Below are 17,500 nucleotides of genomic sequence, written 5' to 3'. Positions count from 1 at the left end.
GTGTTGGAGAGAAAAGAGAGTTTAAAATCAACTTGTGTTGGAGAGGAGACTTTAAAACCAACTTGTGTTGGAGGGAAAAGAGACTTTAAAACCAACTTGTGCTTGAGAGACAAGAGACTTTAAAACCAACTTGTGTTGAGAGAGGAGACTTTAAAAAACCAACTTGTGTTTTGAAAAGAAACAGACTAAAACCAACTTTTGTTTGAGAGAAGGAGACTTTAAAACCAACTTGTGTTGGAGAGAAAAGAGACTTTAAAACCAACTTATGTTGGAGAGAAGGAGACTATAAAACTAACTTGTGTTGGATAGAAAAGAGGCTTTAAAACCAACTTGTGTTGGAGAGAAGGAGACTTTAAAACCAACTTTTGTTGGAGAGAAAAGCGACTATAAAACCAACTTGTGTTGGAGAGAAGGAGACTTTAAAACTAACTTGTGTTGGAGAGAAAAGACTTTAAAACTAACTTGTGCTTGAGAGACAAGAGACTTCAAAACCAACTTATGTTGAAGAGAAAGGATACCTTAAAACCAACTTGTGTTGGAGAGACAAGAGACTTTAAAACCAACTTGTGTTGGAGAGAAAAGGGACTTTAAAACAAACCTTTGTTGGAGAGAAAGAAAAGAGACTATAAAACCAACCTGTGTATGAGAGACAATTTAAAACCAACTTGTGTTGGAGAGACAAGAGACTTTAAAACCAACTTATGTTGGAGAGAAAAGAGACTTTAAATCCAACATGTGTTTTAGAGACAAGATACTTTAAGAAAACTTGTGTTGGAGAGAAAAGAGGCCTATTGTTGGTTTCTAATCTTTGATTTTTGGTATGAGGCTGTTAACTAGCTGTTCTGATCTCACGGGGCGTTGTGCAAGTTTATGGATATGAAGTCTGGCATTCATTGTTGTTAACTCTTCTAAGTACTCACCAGGGACAAAGATTAAGAGGTTAGTTATGAATCTCCTTCCATAATCACAAAAGTACTTAAAAGTGATAAATGACCGAGTTTCATCCCTGTCAACAAACTACATCAGCCGTGTTGCTGCTGTCATAAGTCATTTATCTTAAATCAACGAACTTTACTTTCATTTTGTTATAATCTCCTGCGCCCTCTTCCATGGTTGTTTCACTAAGTTGTTTGCTATATTGCATTTTTAAACGTACACCAATAGAAATATTGCATATCATGTTAAATTTGTCATCAAGGTAAAAAGTATCTATGAGCAAGATTATGTAACCTATATTCCTCTAACTACTTAGCGACTATTACATCCTGTTCATAACTCCTATTGCGCTCATGTTGCATCGTTGATTTTGAATCATCAATTTTACATGAGTATTCATAATACAAAACCACAGGTTCCACCGAGACTCGAACTCGGATCTCTGGATTCAAAGTCCAGGGTGCTAACCATTACACCATGGAACCCTTGATCGAAGTGAATTATAATTGTTATTTGCGTGAGCATAATTTCCACGAATTTTGAAATGATATCATTATATTGCTAAGCCACCGGTTATGAGGAAGGTTTATTGCCAGTGTGAATGTCATTGGCATTTGTATCGGTGATGCTGGCAGTAAGAGCTAAGAGGAGGGTATTCACAAATGCTCCTCTAGACTCTAGAGGAGCATTTGTGAATACCCTCTAGAGTCTAGAGAGTCTAGAGAGCAGCTGACAAGATGCCAAACATTCTATACCTGATTTCTTCTATGACCTTAGGATCTGTTATGCCAGTTACATTAAATCGATCAGTCAAGCATGAGAATCAGTATTGAAAAGACGCTCTATAATATTTTATTTACTAATTTTTGTTTGTTTGGGGGAAGTGGGGTGGCAGCAAATAAGAATCTTTTTCACAAAGCGGGAATGTCTCTTGACAAAGCTGCCATCATAGGCTCGCAAAGTAACACTACCTAGGTTAATCATAAAATGGCCCGTTTAGCTTTGCCCAACGTGTATACATACCCTTTAATATGAATACTAGGCGATTAATCCGTCATTATTGTACAACAAATAACGTAGAATAATGTGCCAGATATAAAGTAAACGATTTTAATGGTGTGTATCGATAATGGAAGAGAAATTGAAGAATAAACAAAGCTTGGAATAGTTGAATGATAACTGTTTTCAGCCAGAGGACAGTCACCAGTTGGTTAAACCGGACTGACAGGTCATACTGCCCACAACCTTGTTTAGAGCCAGATTGACGTCTTGGTCTTTTTTTTCGCTCACTGTTTGCTTATTGGCGCTGTTTATGTAAGCATTTCTAGTAGTGTACAAAACTTTAAATCGGTATGTATGCGTCAACAAATCCTTCAAATTTGTATCCACAAAAAGTTAACCTAAGAATTATTTTTTGCTCTCGTAGAGACCCGATAGCTAACAGTAAATAAACAGATAACATTTAAGATAACTAGCCCCCGTACAATCTCTTAAAATCGTTTTAGTTCATAATTCATTTGACACAGGACCAGTATAATTGCGCCAGTTTCAGAAACGTATTCCTGAAAATCAAACAGTATCTTTTAACACATTTAATAGGAAATGAAGAAATCAAAACTTTTATTTTGACCTTTATGACGTTGAGATGTCATTAGATTTTGCCGTTTTAGCACCATGTATCTAGATTCCGTCAAATACAACATTGGAATTGTAGTAACCTGAAGATTGAGAGCATATTTGGAACTGATTTAACTTTAGAAAAGGATCCTATAGAGTGAAATGCAAAGAGAATAGATATTATTTTCTTTTTGATAAGGCTTTACGCTTTATAAATGCATCCAGGATACAAATACAGTCGTAAGCATCACCATTTGGCATAACGAGAAATGATTTCTCCGCTACATAACCCAACGATATAGGGGATGGGCAGATGATATCAAATTCCTCATTTATAAGTGTTATCTTTTCCGTATTTATGTTATTATAATTACAACAACATATCACTGGAACAAATATAACGCAAAGGCGGAAGAATAAAAACGTCTAATAAAGATTGCTAAGTCTTCAGGTTATTGGATAGGATACCTTAAGTTACACCGGAAGTACGGCTTCCGCAGGCGGTGAAGAAAAAGAATGCCATTATTAACGAGAGAGAGAGAGAGAGAGAGAGAGAGAGAGAGAGAGAGAGAGAGAGAGAGAAGCCGGTGAACAGCACGCTCGAGGAAAAGATCAACAAGAGGAAATGATCCGGTAACAGATTTCCTTCTTTACTGAGATAAAAGATCGTTCATTAATTAGAGCGAAGCGGACGTTTAAGTAAAGATCATTTACGATTCTCATTGTTGCAGTTGTTCGTGCGATTTCGTTTAAGAACGGGCGGCTTCAGAAGAAATGAATACGGTAGTCACTGAGATATTCATCCTCCCGCTGATGAATCAAAGATGACGTTGAATCACGCGGTAAGAATCATTCACAGCCGTTCAGTTGCGTCATATTCCTAGACAGAAGCGGAATTAGTTTTGTGTCGAACGCTTAAGTGCAATGCAACTCTCACTGTTGCTTTGCGCACGATATGAACCTCATGAATATGAATGAACGTTCTGTCGCTTTTGATACTCAGCCGTCTCAGTTTTAGCTCTTGTTGTTTTCCATTCTCTCAAAACTTGGATTTATGCACATTCCAGCATTGTGAATAAGTCAACTTTTATTTATTTATTTATTTATTTTTTTTTGTCATATCTGGACCATTTATCGCTCTTCGCCGCCGTGGCAGTTCTCCCCAGTCAACATAAATGCTGAAATATTAATCCCTTTTAATTTTCCATGTTTTCTTCAATTTCCATTCAGTATTCATATTTCATAACTCGTTGCTCACATTGCAAATTTGGCTTCTTTATACTCTGCACTGTTCGGAAGTATTAAAAGAAATGAAGGAGGAAAACACATAATGGTTTATAGGAGTGGTGTAGGCAATGGAAAAGAAATGTCATGATATATATGAATCGAAAAAGTGTGCGCGAAATAAAGTTGAGTGGTGCAGTGTGTGCGTGTGTGTGTGTGTATGGGGGAATTCAGGCTAATGCATGAGCCTTCTGTGTAGGTATACGAAACTGCTTATGTCAGGGAAGTTTTATTCAAATTTTTTATTTATTTAATTTTTTTTTTTTCCACAAAAGTGTCTTTTTTTGGTTCAGAAGTTGAACATGTCAGTGACTTGTTTTTTTATATATATGTATTGCCAGTGAATGGTTGTGGATTATTGATTACAACTGAAGTATCATAAGTTTTGAAACTTCTGAATGTATCTTGCGTGCAACTTACCCAGATTGCTGCAGGATCAAATATGCTTTACATGTTAAGGCTTCAGTATTAGCAAGGTTTTACAGTTTCTGATTCTTTTTATGTACCTGTGACCATAGAATTAATGAGGATTTTTACACTGTAAATCTTCTTGAAATACGTTAAAAATCGTAAGTCAAAGATCGAATCGGCGACTCAACAAAACGCCAGGTTGTCGGTCTGGCGGAACTTGTTTGCCTGGTTTGCATATGATAAGGAAACTGATCTGTTTCAATTTATTTATCGGTCTCATGGTGTAATGGTTAGCACCCTGGACTTTGAATCCAGAGATCCGAGTTCGAGTCTCGGTGAGACCTCACTGTTTTGATGGAAAGAGAAAATTTAAGATTAATTTTGTGAGTTTAACCCATAGTATGAATGTAAACTGCAAAATCTCAGGGCTTAACCTTAGATAATTTTAAGATATTGCCTGCTTACAAAGTAAGTTAAGTATATTTTAGTTTTACCAGACCACTGAGCTGATTAACAGCTCCCTTAGGGCTGGCCCGAAGGATTAGATATTTTCTTCGTGGCTATAATATAGGAACCTTTTGTTTACCTAGCTACGGGACCTAAAGCTTACTGTGGGATCCGAACCACATTGTATCGAGAAACTAATTTCTAATCACGTGGCAGAGCGGGGAATCGAACTAGTGACTACTAATCGGTAGGCGAGCACGTAACCCACTCGTCAAACGAGGAACTGCTCACAAAGGAAACAAATGCTGAATAGTAGCTTGACATTTAATCATAGACGCGAAGGCAGTTGGCCAAATGTGAAGTTACTAATAGATGAAGGCTCGACACTGACTGACGGGATGGCCGACGTTTGAGGTATATAAATGCCAGTGAAGGGCAAAACCTTACTTAAGTGGCAATAGTCATTTGTTGATATCTGTTACTGAAGTAGAGTTTTTAAGTAGAACTGAAAACTACGAGATATCTCGTACCTCTTGAGATTAACGCCACGTTCAATCTGAGATAAAAAAAAAAAAAGTGTGAATTAAGGGAACAGAAAAAATTGAGATTTAAACTGCTTGCGTATCTCTAAGACAGGCTAATGATCACGAGGATGGATACGTTCATTGCGCAACTACAAAACTGTTCGACAGATATATAGCTGCAGCATTTAACTTCAAATTCAGAAGCTTATAGGAATGAGACTTAGCCCTTCAGTCTATGTCCGAAACCTCTTTTATAGAAGAAAGATGAAACAATTAGTTTCAGTTTCAAGCATGAATCTCAGTCCGTAATGTAGAGAGTATCAGTTGAGATGTCAGAAGTACAGAAGTCATTCATGAAATCGCGTTGAGTTTGCCGATTAAAAGTTATGTAGGTTGTTTTTCAAAATTCATTTGCCTTTCTATTTTGTCACCAGTCATCAGATGATAAATCCTTCCTTGATGTAGCGATATCTTGGGGGAAAATATGACTTTTGAAATTTAATTGAACTTTTTACCAAACGGAAAGTCAATACTTGTACTAAAATCAATTGAGAGTAAACACTTTCACAGACGAAGTCTTACAGAAAAGACTTAATGATTACCAAAGGTTTTTCCATCGTTTTTAAAACTTTGTTGTCATCACAGGAAATAGATTAACAAAAGTGATCGACATAAAGCTTGCAAAGCTAGAAATAACATCTGTATTGAAACTAGTTATGCTGCGTAAGTTTTAAAATAAACGTATTGAAAAGACAGATTTTCATCATAATATTTTTTAATGCAGATTCTAAAATATGCAACCGTGTCCTTGATTATTAGGCGACCAGGCTGTTGCTGTTCTTTCTCTGGTAAGAATAGAGACTCCAGTAAACTGATATAAAATGTGTTGCGCAACGAGTTGTCTGTGTTCCCCCAAGAGTAGTTTTGAAGGTGAAACAAGCATAGTACAAATACTCTCACGTAGGTCCGCCCTTTTTATGTGATTGCAAAGATTTATTCCCAATCTGAATGAAGTCAACTATGTCCTCAAGTCTAAAAGATACGTGAGCTCTCATAGTTCTGGCAGGCATTGTCAACCAACCAGAACATTTCAATGCGCGGGACTACGAGACGTCGCTGTAGGAGTTACTTTGCAATTTTCTGCGTCACGGACGGTCCTGGCCTTTGTCCCCTTGCGGTTCCTCGTTCTCCTTTTTACCTTCCTTGAGCTTGTAAGAACGCATTGTCCCTACCACTCTCTCCCCAACCTCCAGTGTCCTCACAGCTCATACTCCTACTTTGTCGTCAAAGTTTGTTGACTCTTATACAAGAAAGTCCACCGGAAGTCTTACGTGAAGTGAGGTACAGCACAGGGTTAGAACTGAGTACAGCAGAGTACAATCATCTATGGCTTTAGATTGCTTTATTTGTAGTTTTAAACATTTCGAAGATTTATGAGTGGATACTAGTAGTTGCAATCTACAACAAATTAGTGATTAATCGACATTACCTTGGAGATTTCCCTTGATGAATACTTCCCCAAGAGCGCCGCTCACTGCAAAAGTCTGTACACTAAAACATTCAAAATGTATGCACGTTTTTTAACATTTAATCTTATTACGTGTCATTTTAATGTTTTTACTCTAATTTACAAAATAATGCCGCTAGTAATTAATGCAGTACTGTAAAATCTTATTTATTAAATAAATGTTATATAAAATATCTGGTGCTAAAACTGCACAAGGTTCAGTTAATTTCTTTGTAATTAAGAAATTACACCTGACCGCTGACATAATTCCCAAGCTATTGCAAACACAAAACAAATATATACGAAGTCCCATTGACTGTAGCAGAATGCACAGCGCTTGTTATGATATAGAACCGTTGGGATTTCCACCTGATTGGCCTCATTGTCGGCCATAGGACATCCCGAGTTCGCAGCGAATCAAGTCTACGTGATGACCTTTTACCCACAACATCGTCATCCGCCACTTTTTTTTAAACCAACGTTCACTTCATCCAGAAAGTCCGTCCCAAGTTGAAATGAATTTGACCGAGGCCTCAGAGGAATTTGACGTTTTTCTTTCTATTCTCTATTTTGGCTGTTGCCTTGTGCTGCATGTCTTATAGGAGGGGGGATAGCTCTGAATGTCTTTGAATGAAATAATTTTTGTGTTTCTCACAAAATCTCTTGTTTTTTCCACAATGTGACGTATTATGTTGATGCAATTCCTGAGAAAGAATCATTTTGATTTTCATTGTCTAGAATATTATTTTAGGGTACTTTCAAGAGTTTATTTTTGTTTCGTTAGCATGTTCGTCACGCTAAAGCAATAAGTCTTACACCTTAAAGCTACGTAATGATATCTCGAAAGACCTTAATCAATCTTCCCTCGCTGACTGTTTCATCTTGAAAAGAAAATTAGGGACCTTACACATGACAACTGCTAAGCTATAGTTTTTCTTGTACTACTTGAAACCTGGCCTGTTCTTCTTCTGTATTTCTCCTGAGAATGAAAACTAGGCATTTTACCTATTAAAACTACCAAACAATTTTTTTCCCACCCCTTAGACTTAGAGCATTCTCCACTCTGTCATCCGGTTCTTCCCTCATACAAAGCGATTACAGAGTTATTCATTAATTTATGTTGTAAGACAACTTACCATTTTCGTAGTCTGTGATTTACAACAACACATCTATATTTTCTTTATTGACAAAATATAATTTCTTTTCGCCTTACCTTAACACCTTCTCTTTAAATGAGAGCTATGCTCCTGACACCTTAAAAACAACGAAGCCACTTGTTCGTTTATGACCTAAAGCTTCCTTTAATCTTTTGGTTTCACTCATGACAATTAGAACAACCAAGAGGTTTGGGGCTTCAAAAATCTCTTATCCCGTCCCTGAGCATTAATAGTGGAAATAAATAGAGAATAAATCTATGAAGATGATTGCGAGAAAATAATTTATATCACGTTCATTTCTGCTATGAAGAGTAAAGTTTGTTTTTCTTAGATTTCCATCACACTCTTGAAATGCAAGATATGCACCTTAGACTGAAACAAACAAGGTGTTTTTTTCTTCTTTTATGGCTCCTAAATCTTCCCTATTCTCGCTCCCACAGAGGTCCCTCTGGAGATATATGTTTCTCTGGGGTCTTTTAATGAAACTCCTCCTCATTCAGACTCATGAGGGAAACTTTTCTAAGATCACTGTTAGCTGAAATGGCAGAGAAAGAGAGAGCGGGAGAAAGTTTGAAAAGAACCTTCGGAAAAAGTTTTGATTAATTTTCCGCTCCCAACTGAAAGCTCTCGCTGGATGGGTGTTATAATTCTTCTCTTTGGGTGTATCCGCGGCTTGATGCTCTATGCTCATTTTTAATAAAGATCAGTGGACTTTGATGAGAAGGGGGATGTAATCAACGACCAGGAAAGAAACATTTTTGGTCAAATTATAGTTTCGGGACTTTTGGTTCCTATGCCTCGTTCAGATTGTCTGTTCACTTGTATTTTTATCATTTTGAGTAGTTCGTTTTAAATGTTTATGCATGGAAAACCTGCAGTGGTATTAGAGAACTTACATATTAACCCTTCCTGCTCTACTAAACTATACAAATAGTAATGAGAAACATACATATTGTATTTACAATGAATTTAATGCTCTCTCTCTCTCTCTCTCTCTCTCTCTCTCTCTCTCTCTCTCTCTCTCTCTCTCTCTCTCTATATATATATATATATATATATATATATATATATATATATATAATGTGTGTGTGTGTGCGCGCGCGCGTGCGTGTTTGTTTGTGTCTATGTATGTTTGCGTGCATGTATCTGTGTATGTGTGTGTACATGTATATGCCTACATGCATTTATGTATGTGCACGTGAATATATTTGTATATATTGCGTATGCGCCCGTACTATATGTATATAGTGTAGGAAAAGCCGAAGGCTTATCGAATAACCGGAGGGGAGAGTCCTGGTATTTGCCATTTCCATAGTAGAGGAACTAGAAACGGCACTCAAATGATTTAGTATGAGATAACCGTACGGGTTGGGGGAGAAGTGTTTACCAATATGGAGTGAGAACTAGAGATCGCACTCAAAACGCTTTCATATGGGGACGAGAGATCGCATTCAAACAAAATCTCTTCATATGAGGATTAAATGTAGCACTTTGAACGTTTTCCGTGAAAGGAGCAGATATCTCGCTTTCAAGCGTTTTTGCGTTCGGACTAGAGTCGAACTCAGAACGTTGCTTTAAAGTACTGACTTTTGTATAAACGTTACTCGCGGGGAAGATGTATGCCTACTAAGAAATACTACAAAAACGCTATATATTCGTTTTGGAAAAATTGCCGTCTCTCTGCGTCACATAGATTAAATCTTACTTTATCAATGCATCTGCTTAGTTTAGTTTCGATCAAACTTATAAGTAGGTTTCAGCTGTGCTTGTGGGAGAGATTATTTCTCTCATTATCTTAGCCTTTGTATTAAAAATTAAATCAATATTTAAGTCATTATCCTCTCTTTGTGAGATATGGTCTCCTCTATATGCGCGGTTACTGACGTTGTTTCTGACTGTTTCTGATATTTTAACTACTTCAGTCAATCAATGAATAACACAAGACAATAAAGAGAGAGTGTGAAACACCGGGATACCTCAGAGGTTACACTGAAGCCCTTTTCTAGTCTAATCCCGGGTGAAAAGACCCATAAAACATTATTTGAACGGTTGCAACTTTCAAATAGTGTATAATGGGCCATTTTGATCTTCATAGGGATATCCATATATATATATATATATATATATATATATATATATATATATATATATATATGTGTGTGTGTGTGTGTGTGTGTGTTACATATAAAGAGGGCTATAATTAATAATATGTTTAAATGCCGTTGTAATGTGATGTGCTTTTATCTTCATATAAATAAATATATATATATATATATATATATATATATATATATATATATATATATATAATATATATTATATATATATATTTTACCTGTCTGTCTAGTGATAATTCATTCCATACAGAAAAATATTTAGTAATTGTGGGGAGTTGTGCAGAATAATAAATGTTATAGCAATTGTATACCGTATTCGAACATTTGGAGGATGTGAGGAACATGATGAATTTTTATTTTAATTGTTGCAGGAGCAAGTACTTACCCATCCTCCCAGGGGTCAGAGATTTAAAAAAGAACAAATAAACGTTCATGAAGTCGGGCGAAATTAGTTTTATAGTTTTTACGTGTTTTGAATAATGAACGTTTTATTTGTATTGAAAAATATTTGAATGAGCCATTATTCACAGAGAAATTTTTTGTTACCGATCAATACATATGTATTTATTACTAGAATATGATTTCTGCCTAACTGCGTCTTATAAAGCGTTAAGGACAAACTTGCAAGCGCGTGAATCCATTTCCTCAAAAACGTGTGCGGCCTTTACATTTATATAAAGGATTCAAGTACGTTTAAAAAATCCTTCTGATCATTTTTACTCGCTTTAACGTGAACGGAATCAGGTGAATTCTTCTCTTATGTTGCATAAAGAAAAAGTGCCATATTTCTTCACCATAATCTTGCTAACACTTTCCACATTTTTTTTTTTTTTTTTTTTAAATAGCCTTCCCCTTAACTCCTCCAATTCATATTCATGCTTTCCGATCATTTGTAAAATTCTTTTATTATAAATCGCAGGAACAGTCAATTTCGCATTTACTGCGAACCAGTTAACTCCGCTTTTCAAGAATTTCTTTTAGTCATGGCAGTAATTTCACTGTGAAATTATCCGTCAATGATTGTCCTTCGAGAAGAAATTTCCATTCTTGTCCTTCTCAATAGCGGTAATATATCCATCCGACTAATACCAAATTCCGCCGACTCACGCCACCTTCTTGACACGCCATATTCAGAGTCGGTTGGTTGATAAGTAATCCTTCAGCAGTGTGGGTTGTCTTTTACAGTACACTTTTATTTCTTTGCTGCCTTGAACGTCAATTGCACGCTGGCTCGTGGTTAGTTTACCTTTTTGGAAAATCGTGTTTACTCTCTCTCTCTCTCCCTCTCAATGATTTACTCCATATCTTTATCTACTGTTTGAATTTTGTGAGGAACAGTATTCATTACTCTTAGTGTTTGTTTTCTAAGGATCCTTAAAAAAAAATGTATATATATATATATATATATATATATATATATATATTTTGAGAGAGAGAGGGCATTTTTTTTATTTGTTCAAGAAAGGGACTCCTGGTACCTCTGTGAGAAATAGTGAACTTTTTCTCTACTGATTCCTTCCTTTGCTGGTAGTTTGAAAAGGACTTATTCCTCAGAGTTTGTGGATCCTTCGGTATATGGCCGCTGTGAGAATGAACGCCTTTTCTCTGAAGCCATTTAGTAGATATAATCAGCTGCTACATCCGTGGAATTGAAAAAGTGATATGCTGAAAGAATCAGTGGGAAATAAATAAGGAAAGCTGAAGGAGACAAGCACATCACCCCGGAAACACTTTGAGATAATGAGAAGTAACCCACCAGGTTACAAGCACCATATATTTGAAAGCAGAAGAAAACATGCAACATACAGGAGTTGAGATGCTAGCTTGGTGGATAAATGAGCAAGCAAGCACTGAATACAAAATTTACTGGAAAGAAGATAGAGGTGTCACTGAAAGTCGTATGCTCCAAGTAATGTAAGGAATCAACTGTACATAACATATTGTTTAGCAATCTCGTGCTTTATCGGCGTCCTGAAGGACACTTCTCTATTAAGGATTTGGAACAGGTGCCAATTTCATATCCAGATTGTGTTTAGTAATAATTCACATTCATCCAGTTTATATTGCTTGCCATTGTTTAGTATTGCCTCACATTAGCACTAAGTGATATGTAAATTATGTAGTCATTTTTTATGCTACATCTGCACAGTACCAGCCTTGGCGGAAGAATAATTAGCAATCAATAATGTGGAAAGGCGTGAATAATGTCAGAGCACATGCCAGACGCCACGCCTTGCGGTGATCTTTGCAAGTCTGCTTCATTAAGTGTTCATTCTTTCTAGATGTCCTCCAAGACTCGTACTCTCGTTATTGTACAGTAAGTTCCAAAACTGAAGCGACAAATTTCAGAGAATTTCGTTCGAAATTCACTAACTGGCAACTACAACTCGTAGCTGAAAAATATTTCTTTTTTCTACAGTGAAAGCTCTATCAAGCAAAATACAGCTAACATATGATGCACAAATATAAAATCTATGATATTTATAACAATCATAAGAAAAAATTACGGTAATAGTAATTATTTTAAAGGATAGCAATAACTTCAAACTATAGAAACGAAACAATTTGAAATTCTCGTTCAATACAGGATTACCAACATTACCAATGTATATTTCGAGCAATGTGGAAACAAATATTTGATATTATAGTGTATTATCAATTATTTTAGCGAAGATGCATAAAACCATGCAAGTATCAATAGAATGTGAAGGGAAAATCTCCGCGACATTAAACATAATCAACCATGAATGCACTAGATTCAATAGAGAAGTTGGGTGTGGTTGATAGTTCTGATTCTAGCTTCTAGGACCGAGCATAAAACACCATCTTCGAGAAAGGCTCTAACTGCTGCGGCTACCTTCAGGTGACTAGGCCTAGTTCCGGGCATTGCAAGGCTTACAATGCATGGCCACTGTCTGTTATTTAAGCAAAGAGAGAACCATCAGGACCGATACCAGGACCTGTTCTTGCACCTGGGAAACAGACTCGCTATACAAAAAATAAGAAAGACGGTTCGCAAGCAACCAGAACACCCGTAAATATCACCACCTGGTTAAGTAGGGAGACGACAGACTTCAACCACCCCTTCCCCCCCCTCTACCTCTACCTCTACCCACAATAGTAACTCCACCTTTTCACTTCAACCTTTTACCTCAAATCTTCGAATCATATCCCAACCGTGAAATTTAAGACTGAATTTGCGTAGGTGGGCGTATCATAAGAGAGTGATATCACCCAAATTCATATTTCCACGGACAACCAGTAATCAGTTCAATCCAGTCAAGCATTATTGTATAACAGAAATTTATGAGTTTTTTGGGATATATATATATATATATATATATATATATATATATATATATATATACACACACACACACACACACACACATATATATATATATATATATATATATATATATATATATATATATATATATATATATATAATGTAAAGAAGCACCCGAGCATGACCAATAGGCCTAGTGCTTGATTCTTAAAACAGAACTCTGGTTATTCCTGAGAGAGAGAGAGAGAGAGAGAGAGCATAAAAGGAGATACTCGAAATAAAATAGTGCTCGCCAAGCATATTCACACTCCGGATCGTATGGACAAGAATAGTCTCATTTATGCACTGGAAAAAAAAAAAGGGGGTGGAAACCTACGTAAATACTTGTTTGGTGCGACCCTGAACGCAATTCCACGTGCAAAAATTTGCACAATTGAGAAAATTCGATGAAATTATTAACTAACAAGCTGGGAAATATATTTCCTTGATTCTTGACAAAGGCGTAACCATGTAACCAATGCTAAACGCGCATATAACTTGGATTTCATTTTTTATTTTTTTTTTACACCAACTTGTGTCTTATTTATCTTTCATTTAATCAGATACTAAACTTTTCTGTGCTTTATCAAAAGAAAACGTAATAACTTTCGATATAACGCTATAGAAGAAGAAAGTTAATTTACAAATATTAGGCCAATGCTTATGCACTCGGTTCTTGCTGCCACTCTATGGTGAACACTTGATATCACTCATTGAGAGCTGCAGATGTTTCTATGGGGATTTTTATTTTTTTTTTCAATAAACAATTATTGAACCAATATTGATCATTCACTGGGGAAATACTTTCTGTGCTTATACAGTTAAATCACTGATACGTATTATCTGATTCAGAGGATGACAATAATTGGAATAAAATATATTAACTGGCAACCCCACTAGTTTCTAAAGAAGTACGATCAATTCTGAGATTTGTCGCTTCACTTCTGGAACTTACTGTACCATTGATTTATTTCCTTTGGCTATTCCTCTTTACATTGTGTGCCATTAGTCACCGGTGCCTTCCAAGTCTAGGATCCTTTTAGAATTTTAAAACGTCAGAGAATTGTCAAGTATTAAATCAACAGCCCGGATTTTTTCCGAGTGGATTTACGATTTCCTCTTTGTCTCTGTTGTCAAAGAATGTTGAAATGAGGATGTTTCACTTTGCTTGTAAAAGCTGGAGTATTGCCAACAACCAAAAGATAAAAAGCTTGCGCCCCAGTTTTCACGTGAATGGAAATGGCTAGATTATTTTCGTATGTGGAACATGAGGACGTTCCATTGTCCTGATTTCTGCGTGTCTTCATTTGATTTTTCTTTTGGAACGGCGATGCTTTTGGGTCCATAATGGTACATTTGTGGTGCGAATTTTAAAACTAGGAGTTTCGCGTCTTTAATTTTGTAAAGTTAAGTCTTCATGATCAAATAATATAGAAGTTTTGGAGAGTAAACGAACGAACGGTGTGGCTGCATAATTGTATGTTTATTTTGCAAATTTTAAAAGTAGGTAGTCTTTCATTTTTATTTGTGGAAATGTTTCATCTTAATTTCGAAAACTTTTGGCATTATTTATGAGCAGTAAACGAGTACCTTCAATTTAAAAATCTTTTATGACAAAGTCTGTTTTACTATTCGTACTCAGAAACAGAGATTTTTGTAGTTACAAGTGGGTTTTTCACGTGCCGCATCTCGTTGTGGGAGTGTTTTAGCTGTTAACTCCTTATGATTTTAAGTTTCACCTTAAACCAATTTGCATCGAGAGCTTAACGTGTAAATGTTTTGATGGCACAAACTCATGGATATATATATATATACATACAAGTATGTATATATGTATGTAAAGGCAAAAGCCACGAAGGAAAGTAAAAAAATGGAGTACCGCTGCAAGGCCTTTCGACTCTCGTCCTTTTACTAAGCAGAGTCTGCTAGTAAAGGACGAGAGTCGAAAGGCCTTGCAGCGGTACTCCAGTGTTTCACTACTCTTCGTGGCTCTTGCCTTTAGCCTTTATTTATATATCCATCACGTTCCAAATTCTCGTAGTTCAGTTATACATAAATTTACGCGCGCGCGCACACACACTATATATATATATATATATATATATATATATATATATATATATATATATATATGTAAGTATATATCGAATGAAAACGCTAAATTGTTTTTACTGTTGCATATTCAAATGTGTCATTATCATTGTGGATTTTCAATAGTTTTGTGGAATGTGATTAATTTTTAAGTGTGTTTGTAGAATCAGAGATGCTGGGTAGTAAGTATATTTTCGCGGATTGTTGTATAGGTTCCTTAGGCATGATGACTTCCTAAACCAGGAATAATGGTAATATTGTCTTAAATATTTGATAATTTCAGCATTGAGCAGAATTGGATTATCTTCAAGCACCTTTTTTCTTTATTTTTTTAGAATTTCCATCATGATTTTAGTGGCTTTCATCACCAGGACTAAGACTGTCAAACAAGAAGGCCTGTTAATCCTTTAACTGCAGAATAATATCTTTGTTTTATCTTTCCAGACTATTTCCATGTCAGTGGAAGAAATGATAATCTTGAAGTGTTGATATTAATCGTTAAAGTTAGTCAACACATCAACCAAATCTGTTAGCGCCTCAGCGGCGTGGTTGGTATGGTAATAGCGTCCCACCTCGGTGGTTGCGGGTTCGATTCTCTGCCATTCTATTGAGGAGTGAGAGATGTGTATTTCTGGTGATAGAAGTTCAATCTCGACGTGGTTCGGAAGTCACGTAAAGCCGTTGCTGAATAACCACTGGTTCCATGCAACGTAAAAGTACCATACAAACAAACAAACATATCTGTTAGCATTATTTGATCTTCTACAGTTACAACTTAGCCCCTGCAGTCAAGAGCACCGCCTAATGCTAAGAAAACATAAACGGGACAACATAGCAGGTTTATCAGCCGACATTCCCATCCCTCCCAGGAATACTCCTTGGGTCCAAGCGCCGAATGTTTGCTCGGATTTCCTATTAGGGAGCATGACGAGGCAGCAGGTAGACTCGGCCGTAGAATAGCCGAATTATCTCCGTCGTGATCTGGGGATTAAGGACGTGGATGTCTCTGGGGTGCAAGTCCGAAGTAAAATGGCTGATTTGCTGCGAGGAAGGAAGGGCACATGCGGGATGTGCATTCTCAGAAGTCCTCTTTACCTGGAAGCTTGAGACTGGAAATTCACTGGAAGCTTGAGACTGGAAATTCAAAGTCCTAGGTGACTTGTGTCATTCTGGTTTATTGATGATGCTTATGGGGAGTGCATCAATAAACAACGTTTCTCTATGACGGTGAATGGGCATCATAATATCACATACTGATGGAAATAGTATGGAATAGTACTGATGTCGTTAAAGCAACAGTCTCCTAAATTGAATAGAATACATCCATGATATTACAATGTTATATAACCTCGTCAACGATTCAGTGTATTCCACTCTCTCTCTCTCTCTCTCTCTCTCTCTCTCTCTCTCTCTCTCTCTCTCTCTCTCTCTCTCCACAAATGGTTCCTCTTCATATCTGTCAATTTCTTTTGACTTAAGTGCTAAAATCACATATAAATTTGGTATTCCTATCACAACACATCATCTCGTTCTACGAAGAATTTCCTGTTACTTTCATGGGTTTGTAAATAAGACGCAAAGACAGCCATACTTACTACTTCCTTCTGATAGCCTCTTAATTGTAAGAATTTTCTCTTCGTCTACAACAAATTCACAATTATTTTTCCCATTCGCTGAAGCAATCTCGAAGGTACTTGCTTCAGCAAAATGTGTATCATCAAAGAAAATAACTGTAATGGCGTCCCAAGCCGTTTTGGCCCCGTGGAGACTATATAAACGCATATTTGAGCTCGATTTTCTTAGAAGTGCTGCTAACTGCTGTGCATTTTCACCGCCTTCCCCTCTCTCTCTCTCTCTCTCTCTCTCTCTCTCTCTCTCTCTCTCTCTCTCTCTCTCTCTCTCGTGAACCTAGCTACGATATACTACCTTTTCAGCGTATTGATTTCAACATCTGTATCTGCCATGGCTTTAATACAACTCTCGATCACCTGGGATTCCTTGCTGATATAGTCGAGCAACACGATAATTCTGAAGTTGTCGATGCGCAGTTGAATTGATGTTATAAAAAAAAAATTACCCCC

The 17,500-nt window shown here is 36.6% G+C and overlaps 1 long non-coding RNA gene and 2 other non-coding genes across 3 annotated transcripts in view; 2 read left to right on the top strand and 1 right to left on the bottom strand.

Annotated features, from left to right (window-relative positions):
- The window catches only part of LOC135206537 (uncharacterized), a 390,471-nt gene that overhangs the window by 152,814 nt on the left and 220,157 nt on the right, over window positions 1-17,500 (top strand). The window lies entirely within an intron of this gene.
- On the bottom strand, window positions 1,350-1,421 carry Trnaq-uug (transfer RNA glutamine (anticodon UUG)). The gene has a single exon. It is a non-coding gene; the product is annotated as a tRNA-Gln (tRNA).
- Window positions 4,521-4,592, top strand: Trnaq-uug (transfer RNA glutamine (anticodon UUG)). Its single transcript has one exon. It is a non-coding gene; the product is annotated as a tRNA-Gln (tRNA).

The sequence above is a fragment of the Macrobrachium nipponense genome, chromosome 31, assembly GCF_015104395.2.
Source record: "Macrobrachium nipponense isolate FS-2020 chromosome 31, ASM1510439v2, whole genome shotgun sequence".
Lineage (NCBI taxonomy): Eukaryota > Metazoa > Arthropoda > Malacostraca > Decapoda > Palaemonidae > Macrobrachium > Macrobrachium nipponense.
This window is presented reverse-complemented; position numbering and strand designations above follow the sequence as displayed.